The sequence below is a fragment of the Oratosquilla oratoria genome, chromosome 15 (assembly GCF_046742065.1).
Source record: "Oratosquilla oratoria isolate Oo_2021 chromosome 15, ASM4674206v1, whole genome shotgun sequence".
Lineage (NCBI taxonomy): Eukaryota > Metazoa > Arthropoda > Malacostraca > Stomatopoda > Squillidae > Oratosquilla > Oratosquilla oratoria.
Genome location: NC_134791.1, coordinates 50,174,418 through 50,181,917, shown reverse-complemented (window position 1 = coordinate 50,181,917; position 7,500 = coordinate 50,174,418). Strand labels below are relative to the sequence as shown.

Below are 7,500 nucleotides of genomic sequence, written 5' to 3'. Positions count from 1 at the left end.
GATCTCTTTTGTACACTTTGTCCCCCTACGTCAATGCGTTTCAAACCGGCCTCCCGTCGTTCATTGACATTCTGCCCGGTACTCCTTCCTAAGATTATATTTTGTCCTCCAGTGACATTATATCCGACCGTGATATTTTGTCCTCCACTATCATTACATCACATCGTGATCTTTTGTCCTCCACTATCATTACATCCCATCGTGATCTTTTGTCCTCCACTATCATTACAGAGCAAAACGATTAGCTAGAGCCAGCGGTTGCTCCGCAGGGCACCCGCGATAAGACGGGCACTACTTGCAGTTGAGGAACTAAGTTGTGTGCTAGTGAAGATCGAATACATTATGAACGGCATACCACTTAATTATGTTCCTTGTAACATTAACCAGATAAAAGTTTTAACGCTGAATCATTTGGTCCATTGCCGGAAACTCCGGAATTTCCCAAAGAAAATACTTTACTGGGAAGGGATCCGGGATGACACGTTGTACAGTCCCTTAGATCACTCCGAAGTCACAAACATTACCTATACGTATCCCATCTATGTGATGATCTGTGGAGAAGATGGGAGAAAGAATATTTAAACGCTCTAAGAGAAACCCATCGAGTGAGTGATCGACACGCTTTGTGGCCAAAGGAGGGTGATGTTATACTGATATACGACGAGGGGCTTCGTAGTAAATGGTGGTCGGGACGAGATGTTAAATTACATTTCTGTCGAGATGACATACCAAGGATAACTTCATTAAAGCTGACACAGGGCAAAATAACCCAACCTATCGTCAAATTATACTCTTTAGAACCACACCAGGAACTAGATATAAAAGAATTCGCGATAAGCGAGGTGAAGGACCGGCCCAAACGTAAAATCGATCAAAGAACCGCAGAACCAAGAAGGGATTTGATTAAAACAGGACTGTTGTAAATACTGCTGTATTTTCTTTGGTAGGGAGGATGTCATGACTCAACAGTATTTTATTTAGGTTTGAATTTTCCGCCGATAGCCGCGGTTCTGGGACAATGAATAATCGTTTTGAAATCATTTACGATATTGCACGACTGGACCTATTTATTTTTGTGCATTTAAGAATAGTTTGTGATAATATGAGGTAAATGGTATATATATATATATATATGTATATATATATATATATATATATATATATATGTATATATATATATATATATACATATATATATATATGCAATAAAAAACACTAGGAGCGTGTGTTCACAAATGCGTAAATAACCACTAGGAAAAAGTAAACTAACGAAGCAGAGCGCTTTCGTGTAATTACACGAAAGCGCTCTGCTTCGTTAGTTTACTTTTTCCTAGTGGTTATTTACGCATATATATATATATATATATAATCGAGTCTTCTCTGATAAAATATTTCCCTAATTTCAACATATCAAATGGTCAGTGGTCACCTGACTGCATTACTACCTCAGTAGTCAACCAAGTGCTACCCTCATTTACTCCAAGGTCACAAAATCCCACGTGACCCGCGGAGCGTCGGTCACGTAAGCTGAGCTTGTACTTTTCCCACCTCACATTTTTTGTATATATGTATATGCCTTCCACTATGTATTCATGCTGCTGAAGAGGGTCACAGTTGGTGATCGAAATATACAGAACGTTCGACATTAGTGTCTCCTTTTTCCGACTGTGGGATAAAAAGTATATATATATATATATATATATATATTTATATATATATATATATATATATATATATATATACACACACATACACACATATACATATATATATATATATATATGTATATATACATATATACATATATTATGTATATATATATATATATATATATATATATATATATATATATATATATATATATATATATATATATTTGAAGTAAATTTTATGTTAAATATTTGGGTTCCGAATCCCATAATGTCGGAATCCAGGTTCTGATTTCGTGCCTCTTCCTCAAGAGGAGGAGGCCTAGTTATTTGGCATTAAAACACGCTACTGACGACACATGGAACCGTTAATAACCAAACCATGACCAACCCAAGTCGTCTCCAAGAGTTAAACGTAGTAACAGCTCAAGCCTACTATATGGCAATGTAATCTATTTCTAATACTTGTAAGTAGTCAATTGGTATCGGTAGGTAAATCAACAAGTGCAGATATACAATAATACCGAGAAGACATGTTTTGGCCAGATTTGATTATAGATACGTGTCATTTAACCTAAAGATAAATATTCTGTTGTATGAACAGAGTTCTATTATCAGGGTTAGACTAATAGTAGTAGAGAAACTTGTATGCATTGATACTTACTTTTAGTTGAATAAAACCTGGAATTAGAAAAGAAATCTATTGTGGCTTTTATCATAACAATGAGGATAGTAAATAATCTTTGGTTGTTTTAACCACTGCATTCCCTGTTTTTGCCCTCATTTTAATAGAATTACTTTGACAGGAGCAGAATAAGGTCTATGAAGTGCATCATAACAATGGGGCTGGCATGGAGTTGTTACTTGAATATTTTACTTTTAAACAAAATTTCGTACCCACGATCGAAAATAGTCATTTTTAGCCAGAGCCTCCCCTTAATAGAATAGTTGTTTACTTCAACTGAATGAATGGCAATCATTAACCATAGTGAAAATATAAGACAGTCGTTGCAACTGAAAAAGCAATTGAGCTGAGATAAAGATAATTATCATCTGTCAAAACAAATTACACAAAAGGTGGATTTTGCAAGGAGAAATAAGTGTTAGCATGTTCTCTCATGTTTATCCCATTAACAATAGTGACTATGCTTTCGAGGAAATATAGATGGGATCCCAGTAATTGAAGTACATCTAGGTAAAGGCTCAGTAAATTTCATTTTTTTAATCTGTCCCAATAACCAAACACGGTCCTTGATCCCCAATCTCTGGTTACCATTTTTACTGGTTGTCCGATAAATCAGGTCAAATGTGATACACCTTGGACTTTGGATCACATATTGGACTTGTGATCGACAGTTATTCCCCTCCCGGAAGAGAGCTCAGAGCTCGCATAACCGATCTGTTGGTAATAATATGACCTTACACGCACACACACACACACACAACTCCCCGCCCACGAGAGTTGGGCTGAACTAATTTCAGCCCTGGGCAGGATTCGAACCAGGTACCGTCGGTACCACCATACTGACAGTCTGGGACTCTACCAACCGCGCCACCGCGGATTCAAACTGCATGTGACATTATACACTTGTGACTAAATAAAAGGACATTTCCTTGCCAGAGCAAGAACAAGAAGTGATAGGAAACCGTAATGATACAACCATAAGTTATTCCTTTGTTATAATGAAAAAAAAAACTTGATTAACTTTTTATATAAGAAGCAAGTAACATTGATAGTATAGGTACTCCTGAACGATAGGCAGAATTTCTTGTATAGAGTAAAATGTTAAATTTAGTATTTGTTTTACATCAGCTTTATAGGTATTTTCTACTTCAATTCTCCTTGACTATTATATTTAACTTATTTCTATAAGTCTACGTATCTTCAGTTTTTTCTTTATCATCATAATAGTCATCTTAACTGATTTTCTAGCTTTACTAAGGATCCGGAATTAATGTGAGGCAGATTGTGCGTGTTTAGAATCTATTTTATCTCATTATCATTTTATTTGATAGTTTTCTTCTCTTGTAAAGTTTGATTCATTATATTCGGCACGTCGATGTGGTTCATCAGTACATACCATTCAGTGATAGTTGACATGAAGAACTTCTAGTATGCTTGAATTGTAAAGAGCTTTTATTATAAATACTGATTACTATTCCATCGTTAATATCCAAGGACCAGAGAGAATACAGATAATGATTTTAACTTGCCAAACTAGGTCAATTTACGATACATGTGTTCTCTATATAAAAAATGTCATGCCCAGCATCCAGTTTTCATTACAAACAAATTTTGTAGTGCGGTGAATACGTTAATGATGCTTGAGGAAGGGGAACATAGATCCAGCGAGGGATAAGGATACCTTCAGATGTTTTTGACACATGGGAAGGGGATGAGTTTAGCTTAAAAAAAAAAGTAAAAGGAATGAATAGGTTAGGACAGGGATATCGAAGAGGACTGCCTAGTGTAATGCGGAGCTACCTAGTGTAGGCCTTATGGTCTCTTGCAGTATCCTTCATTCTTATGTTCTTATGAGGAGTGGAGGAAGAGTAACAAAGAGCTTAAATGATGTGGCGGAGAAGAAGGAAGTAAAATAGAGAGAAGAGAGGAAAAGAGAGAAGAGAATAGAGAAGATGATGGAAGGCAAAAAAAGCTAAAGAAGGAAGTGGTGTCGGGAGACTATGACGGAGAAACGTTTTGTAAAAATAGAAAAGTTGAAGAAAACAAGAGGGAAAGTAAGTTCAAAGTCATACGGCTCGAATGAAATAGAAGCAAAGTCGCGGGGGTTGACAAGGCTAATAAGGAAAGAACAAGTTCAGTTATATGGTTTAACTGAACTTATTAAGCATAAATCTGAATCAAAGGGTTTGTTAGACGAGAATGAACTGCTGCGAAGAGGTATGGAGTTACACTTCGTTGCTAAAAATTCACTAAGGTTTCTCTACAGCAGTGAACACAGACAGTAGTCTCCAGATTTGCTGTTATTTTCATCTTCATTGACAGGAAAACAAACAACTTTTGAAATTGCTTATATAAAGATTTATAAAACTATAGTAATCAGCTTTTGACCCTCGATAAGTTTCGAAAGAAGTGTATCATACAAATATAGAATTGCATTTTGATATATATATATATATATATATATATATATATATATATATATATATATATATATATATATATATATATATATATATATATATATATCACTTGATTATATATTATCATTCAAAAGTGTTACTAGACACTAAATGATATTAACAATCTAAACCAGAGAATAGCCTACAGAAAATCCAGTAACTGATTTGTAAGTAGACCTTCATCCTCATCTATATACTAAAACAAAAATCAGTGATATAATAATCTTATCATATTCTACTCATTTCATCTACTAACAAAGTACTCCCGTTACTCTCCATGTTCCATTTTTCTACTCCTCCCACCAATTCCTTAACCATAGATTACCTACGTCACAATGTAAGCCAGCTAGGGATTGGCTGACACTGTGCTGGGTCGTTAAGTCGCAATTTATCATTGGTGGACGGATGATGGGAGGGGAGAGAGCTCTAGACTTTTTTTTTTCTTTTTTCTTTTTACGTTTGTGCTTTAGAACAAATTACCCGTATCAGCTAGTGATTAATGAGAACATAGCATGAGGAAAGCATGAACATGTCCGGAGGCGTTATGACAAATCCAAATCGATTTGTAGAAATCGTTTGGAATTTTGTCCGTGTTGTGAAATAAATTCCTTCATCGTGGTGACTTGTTGTATGTGTTTTGCCTCGCGCAAGGACAAGTGGTTTTATGCAGTCGATTGCTTCGAATTCCACCGTTAATCTTGATCTACTGATCCTCCATCCACGCAAGATTTAGCCCCCTTGCCAGAAAAAAATCTACTAAATATGTCATCATGTTTAAAGGGTTATTAAAGAGAGGTGCTTTACGAAATAAAACATGTTATCAACGAAAATTTCTGTGTCTTTCTGAACATATTGAACACATTTCAGATATTGCATTCAGAATATACTGCATAAGGTCTATATCAGTAAGCCATGTGTGAGACTCACCATGGTTTTGATCACATACGGACGTGTGATCAACAGTTATTACACTCCGAGATGAGAGCTCAGAGCTCATTATGTGGCCCAATCTAATGGTAATGCTATAGTTTTCCACGTTCACACGCACGCCCGCGCGTCAACATACAAACACACACACACACACACACACACTCACACACACACACACACACACACACACACACTCACACACACACACACACACACACACACACACACACACACACACACACACACACACACACACACACACACACACACACACACACACACACACACACACACACACACACACACACACACACACACACACACACACAAACACACACACACACACACACACACACACACACACACACACACACACACACACACACACAAGCAGGCACACACACGCTTTACGTGAATGTGGAAAACATGTATAAAAATGTATAATCTTATGTATGCACTGTATATATTAAAACTTTATGTCATTAGATTCTATATAATGTAATATATATAGCCTTATATAATCTAACTTATTCAATGTAACATATCTAAACAATTAAACTTACACAAGGTTGAATCTACAGACGTTCCAAATGTCTCTCGTACAAGAAAGTCCGTATACTTTTTGCTTGCGTCTGGCGAGACCGCCAGCATGATTCACCTAGTGGAAGTGTGAGAGTCGAAGGAGTAAGAGTTATATTTCGAACGAGCCTTGGTTTGAATGTGTGGAAATGTCTGAACAACCCTAACGTATTCCCTAAGTGACGTTATGCCCGCGCAAATATATATATATATATATATATATATATATATATATATATATATTTATATATATATATGTATATATATATATATATGTATATATATATATATATATATATATATATATATATATATGTATATGAACGTATATGTATGTATATAAAATGTATATATAAAATATTCAAATCCGGCAGTCGCGAAGTATCGATGGTGGTTTCTGAAACAAATATTCTTTTTCATGCCTTAGATGAATGGGTGGGTTTGATGTTGACTGTTGACTGTGCTGTATATTGCTTTTGTAACTGTAATTTTTTATACTCTTTATTAATAAAGACTTGAGTTAGACTCTCTAATTCCGATGTGTGTCTTTTCAGGTAGCACAGTGTGATATGGCCCGACGTATGTAGGCGTTGATGTCATAAGGTAAATAGTGTTTGGGGTTTTCTCTTGCACTGTTAAGACAAAATCATTTGATAGCTGCACAAGAAGTTGGCTTTTCACGATATGGATTGAGAGATAATGAAACAATCATAGAAACTCGAATCTCTCTAAGTCTGTAGTATGCGTCAATTGCATAGCAATCACAGAGTAAAATATATAACCGAAATAAAAAAATTATTGCCAGAAGAGCTTTCTTGATCGGTGATGTGGTGGCATAAACTATTGGAATAACTTAGAAGGTGGTGTAGCCAAAAGTAGGATGATATATGGTAATAGGATTGTAAGGATATAGCAAAGTTAGAAGTTTATTTAAATTGAAAGCTAACTATAGTAACTGGAGAGTAAGAGGGGGTTCGTCGAACGCGGTTCGACAGACACGTCTTTAAAGTGATGTGTGAACGTGTGAACGGGGTATTTGGTTGTCGAACGCGTTGGTTAAACCCCAAATACCCCGTTCACACGCTCACACATCACTTTAAACACGTGTCTGTCGAACCGCGACCGTGTAAACCTCCTCTAAAATACAAGACTCTACAACCGTTGCTCCTTTAGTGTTTACTACAAGTAGGTATATACA

General features: G+C 35.9%; 1 protein-coding gene across 1 annotated transcript in view; it reads left to right on the top strand.

The window, feature by feature from the left end:
• LOC143033447 (uncharacterized) overlaps positions 1-7,500 on the top strand; it is a 1,606,485-nt gene that overhangs the window by 25,789 nt on the left and 1,573,196 nt on the right. The window contains exon 2 of the mRNA XM_076198904.1: positions 6,857-6,905. The gene's annotated coding sequence lies outside the window, so the exon portion shown is untranslated. The remainder of the gene's footprint in view (positions 1-6,856; positions 6,906-7,500) is intronic.